Source organism: Aegilops tauschii, chromosome 2, assembly GCF_002575655.3.
Source record: "Aegilops tauschii subsp. strangulata cultivar AL8/78 chromosome 2, Aet v6.0, whole genome shotgun sequence".
Taxonomy (NCBI): Eukaryota; Viridiplantae; Streptophyta; class Magnoliopsida; order Poales; family Poaceae; genus Aegilops; species Aegilops tauschii.
In genome coordinates this window covers 111,557,546-111,570,006 of record NC_053036.3, presented here as the reverse complement: position 1 = coordinate 111,570,006, position 12,461 = coordinate 111,557,546, and positions in this window count along the sequence as shown.

Genomic DNA, 12,461 nt, shown 5'->3' with positions numbered 1-12,461 from the left:
ACCTCACTGATATAATAAACCGGCCGTTGAACCGGATACTCCTTTCCTGCCTCCTTGCGCTCCACCACAATAGCCACGCTGATAGCCCGAGCATTAGCAGCCACATATAACAGCAATGGTTCCTTGTCAATGGGAGCAGCAAGAACAGGTGGTTCGGCCAGCTGCCGCTTTAGAGACTCAAACGCTTCATTAGCCGCATCACTCCAGACAAAGTTGTCCGTTTTCTTCAGCATTTGATATAAAGGGATGGCCTTCTCCCCGAGAAGACTTATAAACCGGCTCAATGCTGCAATCCGGCCTGCCAGTCGCTGAACATCATTGATGCACTTCGGTTTAGCCAGTGAAGTAATAGCCTTGATCTTCTCCGGATTAGCTTCAATGCCCCTGTTAGACACCAGAAAACCCAAAAGCTTTCCTGTTGGCACACCAAAAACACACTTGGCCGGGTTGAGCATCATCTTATAAACCCGGAGGTTATCAAAGGTCTCCTTTAAGTCATCCACTAATGTTTCCTCCTTCCTGGACTTCACCACAATATCATCCACATAAGCATGAACGTTGCGCCCAATCTGGTTATGAAGACAATTCTGAACACAACGCTGATAAGTTGCCTGGGCACTCTTGAGCCCAAAGGGCATAGACACATAGCAGAAGGCTCCAAAGGGAGTTATAAAAGCTGTCTTCTCCTGGTCCTTAACTGCCATCTTAATCTGATGATAACCTGAATAAGCATCCAGAAAACTCAAACACTCACAACCCGCCGTAGCATCAATGATTTGATCAATACGGGGGAGGGCAAAAGGATCAGCCGGACACGCTTTGTTCAAATCCGTGTAATCCACACACATACGCCAGGTGCCATTCTTCTTAAGCACCAGCACCGGATTAGCCAACCACTCCGGATGAAAAACTTCAACAATGAACCCTGGCGCCAAGAGCCGGGCTACCTCCTCACCAATAGCCTTGCGCCTCTCTTCATTGAACCGGCAAAGGAATAGTCGGACCGGTTTAAACTTGGGATCAATATTAAGGGTGTGCTCAGCGAGTTCCCTCGGTACACCTGGCATGTCAGAAGGCTTCCATGCAAAGATATCCTGATTCTCACGGATGAACTCGAGCGCGCTTTCCTATTTTGGATCCATATTTGCACTGATGATGAACTGTTTGGATGAATCGCCGGGCACAAAATCAACCATCTTAGTCTCATCAGCCGATTTAAACTTCAAGGCCGGATCATGCTCCGTGGTTGGTTTCTTCAAAGAAGTCATGTCTGCCGGATCAACGTTGTCCTTATAGAACTTCAACTCCTCTGCTGCACAAACCGACTCAGCATAGGCCGCATCACCTTCCTCACACTCCAAAGCGATCTTGCGACTTCCATGTACTGTGATAGTCCCTTTATGACCCGGCATCTTGAGCTGCAGATAAACATAACAGGGTCGTGCCATGAACTTAGCATAAGCCGGCCGTCCAAACAGGGCATGATACGGGCTTTGGATTTTCACCACTTCGAAAGTCAATGTCTCTGATCTTGAGTCATACTCATCTCCAAAAGCGACTTCCAGAGCTATTTTACCAACCGGATAAGCTGATTTGCGAGGCACCACACCATGGAAAACAGTGTTTGACGGTTTAAGATTCTTATCTGTCAACCCCATACGACGGAAGGTGTCATAATATAAGATGTTGATACTGCTGCCTCCATCCATGAGTACCTTAGTGAACTTATAACCTCCAACCTGAGGCGCCACCACCAATGCCAAAGACCCGGATTGTCAACCCGGGGCGGGTGATCCTCTCGGCTCTAGACAATAGGCTGCTCAGACCATCACAAGTAGCGAGGCACTGCCGGTTCAACCGAGTTCACCGCTCGTTTATGAAGCTTCTGATCGCGTTTGCATAAGCTGGTGGTGAAAACGTGGTACTGTCCACTATTCAACTGCTTTGGGTGACTTTGGTATCCTGACTGTTGCTGCTGCGGTCCCTGTTGGTTATAACCACCTTGGTTGCTCTGATTGCCTTGATTGCCATGTCCACCCTGATTTCCTTGGAATCCTGAACCGGAGTTGCCACCTCCATAACCCGGCCCATAGGACCCGGATCCTGAACCGCCGGATGGTCCATGATCATTCCGGAAGAAATCTGAATTTTTGAATTCTCGCATGATATAACAATCTTTCCAGAGGTGCGTGGCCGGTTTGTCCTGCGTTCCATGCTTCGGGCAGGGCTGGTTCAACAGGTAATTCAGGCGCTCCGGATTAGGACTGGGCTCTGCCCTTCTTGGGGGCGGCTTTCCTTTACGACGCTGACCATTACCCTGTGTATTGGTGTTAGCCACAAAATCTGAATTATGATTTGCTTTTCGCTTACCATTATTATTGTGGCCCGTCGGGTTATGCTGCTGCCCCTTGGCGTTGCCGCTCTTCTTTCCCTTCCCCGGTTTGTCATCGTCAGACTCGGGGTCCTTGGTACTATCAGAATCAGCATACTTAACCAGAGCAGCCATAAGTGTTCCCATGTCATTGCAGTGACGCTTGAGCCGTCCCAACTTCAACTTTAAAGGCTGAAACCGACAATTACCCTCCAATGTTATAATCGCCGAGTCGGCATTGATGCGGTCCGAAGAATGTAAGATCTCTGAAACCCGGCGCACCCAATGGGTTGTTGACTCGCCTTCTCCCTGGACGCAGGCGGCTAAGTCCACAATTGACATAGGTTGCTTGCACGTGTCTTTGAAGTTTGCTATAAACCGGGCTTTTAACTCAGCCTATGACCCAATGGAATTAACTGGTAAGCTTTTTAACCACGTGCGAGCTGTTCCATCCAACATCATAGCGAAATACTTCACACAGACCGCTTCATCCACATCTAACATCTCCATAGCCATCTCATAACTCTCAATCCATGACTCGGGAGGCACATCAGCGGTGTAATTAGGCACCTTACGGGGGCCCTTGAAATCCTTGGGCAGCCGCACATTGCGCAAAGCCGGGACGAGGCAGGGCACCCCCCACGAGCTGAAAGTAAGGCCTTGCTCTACGGAAGCCACCGGACAAAACGGAGTGAGCTGATGGTCCTGCGCTGCTAACTCGGCTTCTCGACGTGCTCCGTTGTTCACCACATCCTGAGCATTTGCCCCACCACGCGCTGGATTAGGTCCTCGAGGAGTGTCTCGGTTCCGCGCACTGCTTGACACAGCCGGTTCATCGATGTGCCTGCTATAACTCAAGCTCGGGCGTGGGGTTGAATGAATTCTATCTCGGCTATATGAATAAGCCTGCTGCTGCACCATAGCCGTCTGAAGAAGATCCCTAGCACGCCGCGTCTCAACCGCCGCTGGGGATTCACCCTCCATTGGAATAGCGGCTAATCGTGATGCGGCGGCGATCATATTATCCAAAGGGGTGGAGAAGTGACCCGGCGGCGCCGGTACATATTGCAGCGGGTTATGGGTCCGTCGAGGGGGATCCGTTACCCGTGGCTGATCCGGTGCTCCGGTCCTCGGCTTCTCAATCCGATTCACCGCTGCCGGATTACTGGTTCCTGCTCCTGGCATGCCAAAGAGATTCATTGCCTCATAAACCGGTGGTAGTCGTGACCGATGCCTTCTCCTTAACACGTCGTTTCAAGCGTTCTGATCCAATAGGAGTCAATAATTTTCCGCCTGAATCCGTTGTGCTTGTGCCTCTAAAGCGGCCCGCTCCTCAGCCATCCTGGTTTCTTCAGCCGCTAAGTCCTCCTTAGCTTGAGTTATCTGATCCTGCAGCTTAGCCACCTCCACATTATGCTGATCTTGGGTGTCAGCGGTAACTTGTGTGGTCAGTAAGGTCGTCCAGGTGTCCAATAAATTGGACAAGATTTGGGCCGGCCGGCGCGCGGGGCCTCTCGCCCCAGTTGCCGATCCTGAAATTATTGCTCCCGCGGCTGAAGATTGCAACGTGGGCTGAGTTCCAGCCATGAAGATCGCAACCCGGTTCGACGGTTCAAAGGGGTCCGGAATACTGTCGCCATCGGAATAGCCCCAAAACTGGCCATCTTGCAGTTGGTACAGTGACTCAGTCTCCCCGGTGGACGACTCGCCATCTGAGTAGACGACGGTCTCGCCATCGGACGCCGGTTCAAGTTCCGCACCATTGATGAATCCTACGAACGCACGCTTTACGGTGGGCTGAACCCGGGCGGGGCTTGCACGCTGAGCCATCTCGACGAGGTCGGTGCAGATGTCCGGCTCAGGGCCCGGTTCGCCGATCTTGCCGATGAAGACGTGAATTCCTCCAAAGGGGACCTGGTACCCGTACTCGATTGAGCCGGCCTCAGGGCCCCAGCCTGCGTCGTCGATGTAGAGCTTGCCGCGACGACTCTTGGTCATCCGGCCCATGGCGTATCCCTTGAGCCCTTCAAAATTGGCCTTCAAGAACTCGAAACCATCGCGCGATAGCCCCACGGTGGGCGCCAACTGTCGTGGGTTGTCACGGCAGATGTCCTAGCGAGAGGACTTAGTCGTGAAGCCATCGCAACGGGTTAGCTTAAAGGGGTTAAAACGGACAAAGGACACGAGGGTTTATACTGGTTCGACCCCTTGCGATGAAGGTAAAAGCCTACCTCCAGTTGTGGTGGAATTGTTGTGGTCTCGAGGATCAAGGAGCGGAATCGCTTTACCTAGATCTCGAGTTGTTGTTTCTTGTCCCTGAACCGTCGCCGGGTCGTGCCTTTATATACACAGGTCGATGCCCGCCGGCTTACAGAGTCCCGATGCCGGTTTATACACATACCGGCTCGGTCTATACTTTGTCATACCTTACAATACAAGTCATGTATTACATGGCGGTTTATAGCTACAGGCCTTAATCTACCTTTGGGCCTTGGGCCTTCGAGTCTCTGTAGTAAACCGCTTTATTCCTTGTCTTCATGGGCTTTAACTATAAACAATCCATTATGGGGATAACCCGGCTTCCTTGGCCGGTTTACACCTAGTAGTAATATCCCCAACAGCCACCGCAGCAAGCTGCAGCAGCCGTAGGGGAAGGGGAGCAGCAGCACGGCCGCACCGGTGCGAGGCGACGGTGGTGCTGGGCAGCAGCAGTGAAGGTGGTGGCGAGGTCGGACGGGCGCGGCCCCGGCGGAGCGACGCAGCAGGATGCGGCGACACGGACGCGGCCACGGAGTGCAGACGCAAAAACAGCGCAGGCTGCGCGGGCGGCACCCGAGCGGGGCAAGCCAGCAAGGCGGGCGGCAAGCCGCGGGCGGAGGTCGGGGCGCCGTGGTCGACGGCGGGCGTCGTAGGCCATAGGGCGTGGCAACCGACGTCGGGGGGAACCAGGGCGAGGGGCGTGGGTGAGGGGGCTCGGCCATGCGCGAACGTGCGTGGCCGTGGCGAGGGCGCGCCCGAGCGCGACAGCGGCGAGCATAGGGAGAGGCGGACGCGCGGGTTGCCGGCGACCAAAGGGGAGAAGGGTAAGGCGTAGGCCGACAGCCTCACCAGTGTTGCAGGGGCACAGGGTCGGCGAGGCGCGATGGCGGCCGGCGTGGAGGAGGATGAGGACGCGGGCGACGAGGTCGGAGACGCAAGGCGGTAGGCGACCCGGGCGACGACGGAGGTAGGCGACGGCGGGGCCTTCGGGCGGTGATGGTGGCGCACGGCGACGACAAGCGGGTGCGGCCCCGTGACGACGGGATGACGGAGAGGAGATGAGGACGGGGCGGAGGAGCTCCAAGCAGCGGCGATAGGGCGCCGCGTTCGAACCCCTCCCGATCCAGATGGGATCGAGAGGTGGGGGCTAACGAGAGGGAGTGGGGGGAGTGGGTGTGATGTGGGGGTTAGGGTTTCGGGGGTGAGTGGATAAGGGGGAGTGGGGGAGTGGCCGGCTGGGCCTGGTGGGTTGGCCCAGTGGGGCTGATGGCCTACTGGGCCGGAGCCCGGGGGGTCCTTCCTTTTTTGTATTTATTTGTTTTCTATTTTAAATCACTTTAAAATATATAGGCAATTTCTAAAAATGAGTTTTCCCCACAATAATTACAAGTGTAATATTTGGCACCCACTGAACATTTTTGTTTCAATGTTTGAAAACTTTTGTTGCTTGTCATATTTTGAATTGATTTTTGAATCGGTTTTTAACTAACGAAAGATTAGCAACAGTAAGGGAGGTGACATGGCATCATTAGCAGAGTTTTACTGTCGCTTGATTATCCGGGCGTCACACAAAATATGCAAGCTCCGGCGATCCATTTATGGACTGGTGCAAGCATCTCGGAGTTGGAATATACGCTTTGATAAGTTGATCAAAGCATATAGTTTTATACAGACTTGCGGTGAAGCCTGTATTTACAAGAAAGTGAGTGGGAGCACTGCAGCATTTCTGATAAGTATATGTGAATGACATATTGTTGATCGGAAATAATGTAGAATTATTCTACAAAGCATAAAGGAGTGTTTGAAAGGAGTTTTTCAAAGAAAGACCTCGGTGAAGCTGCTTACATATTGAGCATCAAGATCTATAGAGATAGATCAAGACGCTTGATATGTTTTTTTCAATGAGTACATACCTTGACAATATTTTGAAGTAGTTCAAAATGGAACAGTCAAAGAAAGAGTTCTTTCCTGTGTTACAAGGTGTGAAATTGAGAAAGACTCAAAACCCGACCACGGCAGAAGATAGAAAGAGAATAAAAGTCATTCCATATGCCTCAGCCATAGGTTCTATAAAGTATGCCATGCTGTGTACCAGATCTATTGTATACCCTACACTGATTTTGGCAAGGGAGCACAATAGTGATCTAGGAGTAGATCACTGGACAATGGTCAAAATTATCCTTAGTGAAATAAGGATATGTTTCTCGATTATGGAGGTGACAAAAAAAGGTTCGTCGTAAAGGGTTACGTCGATGCAAGTTTTGACACTGATCCAGATGACTCTAAGTCTAAATCTGGATACATATTGAAAGTGGGAGCAATTAGCTAGAGTAGCTCCGTGCAGAGCATTGTTGACATAGAAATTTGCAAAATACATACGGATTTGAATGTGGCAGACCCGTTGACTAAACTTCTCTCACAAGCAAAAACAAGACCGCACCTTAGTACTCTTTGGGTGTTAATCACATAGCGATGAGAACTAGATTACTGAATCTAGTAAACCCTTTGGGTGTTGGTCACATGGCGATGTGAAGTATGGGTGTTAATCACATGATGATGTGAACTATTGATGTTAATCACATGGCGATGTGATCTAGATTATTGACTCTAGTGCAAGTGGGAGACTGAAGGAAATATGCCCTAGAGGCAATAATAAAGTTATTATTTATTTCCTTATATCATGATAAATGTTTATTATTCATGCTAGAATTGTATTAACCGGAAACATAATACTTGTGTGAATACATAGACAAACAGAGTGTCACAAGTATGCCTCTACTTGACTAGCTCGTTGATCAAAGATGGTTATGTTTCCTAGCCATTGAAATGAGTTTTCATTTGATTAGCGGGATCACATCATTAGGAGAATGATGTGAATGACTTGACCCATTCCGTTAGCTTAGCACTCGATCATTTAGTATGTTGCTATTGCTTTCTTCATGACTTATACATGTTCCTATGACTATGAGATTATGCAACTCCCGTTTACCGGAGGAACGCTTTGTGTGCTACCAAACGTCACAACGTAATTGGGTAATTATAAAGGAACTCTACAGGTGTCTCCGAAGGTACTTGTTGGGTTGGCGTATTTCGAGATTAGGATTTGTCACTCCGATTGTCGGAGAGGTATCTCTGGGCCCTCTCGGTAATGCACATCACTTAAGCCTTGCAAGCATTGCAACTAATGAGTTAGTTGCGAGATGATGTATTACAGAACGAGTAAAGAGACTTGCCGGTAACGAGATTGAACTAGGTATTGAGATACCGACGATCGAATCTCGGGCAAGTAACATACCAATGACAAAGGGAACAACGTATGTTGTTATGCGGTCTGACCGATAAAGATCTTCGTAGAATATGTGGGAGCCAATATGAGCATCCAGGTTCCGCTATTGGTTATTGACCGGAGACGTGTCTCGGTCATGTCTACATAGTTAACCCGTAGGGTCCGCACGCTTAAAGTTCGATGACGGTTATATTATGAGTTTATGTGTTTTGATGTACCGAAGGTAGTTCGGAGTCCCGGATGAGTTCGGGGACATGACGAGGAGTCTCGAAATGGTCGAGACATAAAGACCGATATATTGGACGACTATATTTGGACATCGGAAAGGTTCCGAGTGATTCGGGTATTTTTTTGGAGTACCGGAGAGTTATGGGAATTCGCCGGGGAGTATATGGGCCTTATTGGGCTTTAGGGGAAAGAGAGGGGAGAGGTTGCGCGCCCCCCCAAGGCCTAGTCCAAATTGGACTAGGGGGGAGGGGCTGCGCCCCCTCCTTCCTTCTCTTCTCTCTCCCCTTTCCCTGACTCCTACTCCTACTTGGAAGGGGGGAATTCTACTCCCGGTGGGAGTAGGACTCCTCCTAGGGCGCGCCATAGAGAGGGTTGGCCCTCCCCCTTCTCCACTCCTTTATATACGGGGAGGGGGCACCCCTTGGAGACACAACAATTGATCATTGATCTCTTAGCCGTGTGCGGTGCCCCCCTCCACCATAATCCACCTCGATAATATCGTAGCGGTGCTTAGGCGAAGCCGTGCGTCGGTAGAACATCATCATCGTCACCATGTTGTCGTGCTGACGAAACTCTCCTTCAAAGCTCGGCTAGATCGGAGTTCGAGGGACGTCATCGAGCTGAACGTGTGCTGAACTCGGAGGTGCCGTGTGTTCGGTACTTGATCGGTCGGATCGTGAAGACGTACGACTACATCAACCGCGTTGTCCTAACGCTTCCGCTTTCGGTCTACAAGGGTACGTGGACACACTCTCCCCTCTCGTTGCTATGCATCACCATGATCTTGCGTGTGCGTAGGAAATTTTTGAAATTACTACGTTCCCCAATAGACTAATTGAGAATCCTGATTCTCTCTGTGCTACTATTTTGCATGCAAGGTATTTTCCATCAGGAGATTTATTAAACGCTGAGTTGAAAAAAGGGAGCTCCTTTACATGGCAAAGTATATGGGCTGGATTAATACATCAAAACGTGGTCATATATGGCGTGCGGGTGATGGAACTAATATTGACATCTAGAAAGACGAATGGATCCCTAATAGTGAATCACGCAAAGTTATAACTAGAAGGGGCCAGAACATTCTTAGCAGGGTGAGCGACCTTATTGACCCTAACACAAATCACTAGGATGTGGATCTAGTGAGGCAGACTTTTTGGCAAGTGGATGTTCAAAGGATTCTTGCTATCCCTTTATCATCTTCTGGCATGCAAGACTTTGTTGCTTGGAACCTGACTCGTACGAACACCTTCTCTATGCGTTCAGCATATTATGCAGAATGGGAGGGCCAATATGGCCAAAGGTTAAACATAGGCCATCAAGCATTTGGTATCAATCCACATCCAAATTGGGATAAAATTTGGGGTCTCAAAGTGCCCGCAAAGGTTAAAATCTTTCTTTGGAGAGCTATGCATAATACTATTCCTTGTCGGGTTGCCCTGGCGAACCGCCATATCAAAGTGAGCGGGCAGTGCCCAGTATGTAAGATTGGAGCAGAAGACATTAAGCATCTCCTGTTCAAGTGTAGCCAAGCAAAGCACGTGTGGGAAGCACTGGGCATTCATGACTTAATTGAGAGATTTTGTCTTGTTCATCGTCCAGGACAGTCTGTTCTAGAGGAATTGTTGTACTCAAGCTATGATCAGTCACTGGTTTTGGGACAGGCCCCATTGCCAGAGCTTGTTGCGGTGGCCTGTTGGTATCTATGGTGGGCGAGGAGGCAAATTAGCCGTGATATTCACATGCAGTCCCCAGAAAGATCTGTGATGGAAATCAAAGTGTTATCCTCAAATTTTAGGTCTGCTGAAGTCCCTCATGCAAGGTTGAGAAAGGATAAATGGGCTCCACCAACAAGTGATTGCGTTAAGATAAACGTTGATGCTTCTTTCAATCCAGATATGTTAAGGGGAACTACAGGTGCGGTCATTCGTGATAAAAAAGGGAAGTTCATCGCCGCGTGTAATGCACGTTTGGATATGGTTCAAGATGTTCTTTCGGCTGAGGCTCTCGCTCTCAAGCATGGTTTGTCCTTAGCTGAATCCATGGGTTGTAATAGAGTTGTTATGAGTTCTGATAATAGTGAATTAATAGAAATTATGATGAATGAGAGGCCTCCTACACGTATTGCTGCAACGATTCTTCATGATTGTTTTTCTATGGAGCCAGAATTTGTTAGGATCAAGTATGAGCATGCGAATAGGGAAACGAATTCTGTAGCTCATGAACTAGCCCAGTTAGCTAAGTTCCAGGCCAGTAGGGTCTGGTTGGATGATCCTCCCCCCTCTATTGTACCTCTCATGGTGAACGATGTAACATTATTATCTGTTGAATAAAGATGTCTTTTTTTAGGTCAAAAAAATCTCCCTCTCCCTCGCTTGTAATGGACCACTTTTAGCCGGCCCAAGGTAGCAACGGATAGGCATGTAGCCTCCCAGTTGGGCTTCGAGCTCAACGTGGCTCTGTCAGAAGCTACGAGGCTGCCGAACAATTTCCAACCGCCAGGTGAAGCGAGAAGTCGCGCTAGAAGCTGAATCTGGGAAGTTTTAGAGAAGATGGAGGACATCAGAACACGCCACTTAGTCTTTATCTTGAGCCAAATAATTTTAGTATTGGTCAAGTTTACAAAAAAGAATCAAACATCTGCGATACTAAAATAAATACAGTATGAAAACATATGTTATGATAGATCTAGTGACACTGAGTTGGTAGTGTAGATGTTAATATTTTTTTCACAAACATGATTATACTTAACACAATTTGATTTAATAGAAGATTAAATGGACTATGTACACATAGACAAAGAGAGTATTATTGGAAGTTCATAAAATTAGTTGAACGTTGATCATTTTACAAGTTGACAATGAATATACCTAAAAATTTATCTCCAATGTTCAAAAGTTAATAAACTAATCTAGACACCATGTCAGTTTTCTTTTGACAACACTGGGGACTGTTATAAGTGAAATATCACAGCCTTTTGAACATTTTTAGCTAGCATTTGTAGGGAGGAACACCAATAGGTTAGCTCCTCTGTGCACAACATGATAGTTCATTTGGGAGGAGGTGCTTATGGATCAATTATGTTTTTTCTGCATAAGTGTACCAGAGTCACGCATGATTGTAACCTTGCAATTTTTTTATGCAGGAGGATTGTAATCCTGCAAGTTAAGCAATAAAAGCTCTCGATTCACAAAAATGGAATTGCCAAATAGAATATACATATTCATGTACCGCCATTGCATTATGGCATCTACTTCATGTATTCAATTATATGATCACCCTCACCGCACACAATTCTAAAAAAGTAAGAAAACACACTCAATTTAAATTGGCACCAAAAAATTATATCTAATATTTTCTGGGAGCAACAGTTTTTTGTCTTTTGCTTCTTATTTCGATGATACGGTTTTGTACTAAATTCTCTTAATCCAAAAACTACACCATGCAATCCGCGTATGGGATATAAGTACATCTAAGTACATGGTACTCAACAATCTAGTTTTAGCAGCCTTAGATGGCACATTTGGGCTCCCGACGAGTTGCAAAGTTTTCATGTGAGGCCTTTGGTGGGGTTAGACGGCCACATGCCCTGAGTTGTGTGTGACTCCTTAGAACCATCTCTTGAACTCCTGGTCATAGTCGATATATATCATGTGTGACTCTCCAGGCTTGTTTTCAGTTTATTCAAGTGAGAGTGAATGAAAGTTCATGACCGTGGGGGCCCTATAAAGTGGAGGATGCCTTGACAAATCACCAAGGCTACACATGATGGTGGAAGGTTGGTGGGTAGTATGCTAAGTCTAGGTCCATGTGTCCATGAAGATTGACCAAAGGTGGGGGTGTTCATAGTCCGTGGTGCACTACTCCCCTTCATCCATGCATGAATGAGCCTTTGGACAGTTGGGTCTTATTTAACCTTGGGCTTCTTTGCTTCTTGCCTTCATTGTTGACCTTTGCCTTTTATTTTCCGCTTTTCTTTAACTTATTGACCATGGGAACTTGTTTGGACTTATGTTTTTTTGGAAAAAAAAACCGATCTATTCATCTTCAATCATATCAGTATAATAAAATTACATCCAAATCCGTAGAACACCTAATGATGACTACAAGCAATGAAGCGAGCTGAAGGCGCACCGTCATCGTCGCCCTCCCTCGCTGGAGTCAGGCAAAACTTGTTATAGTAGATAGTCGGGAGCTGCTAAGGCCTCATAGGACCAGCACACCAGAACAACAACCACTGCTGATGAAGAGAAACGTAGATCAGAAGGACCCAACCTTAAGATAGACGAGCGTAGCTGAATGAAAACTGGATCCGGGCAA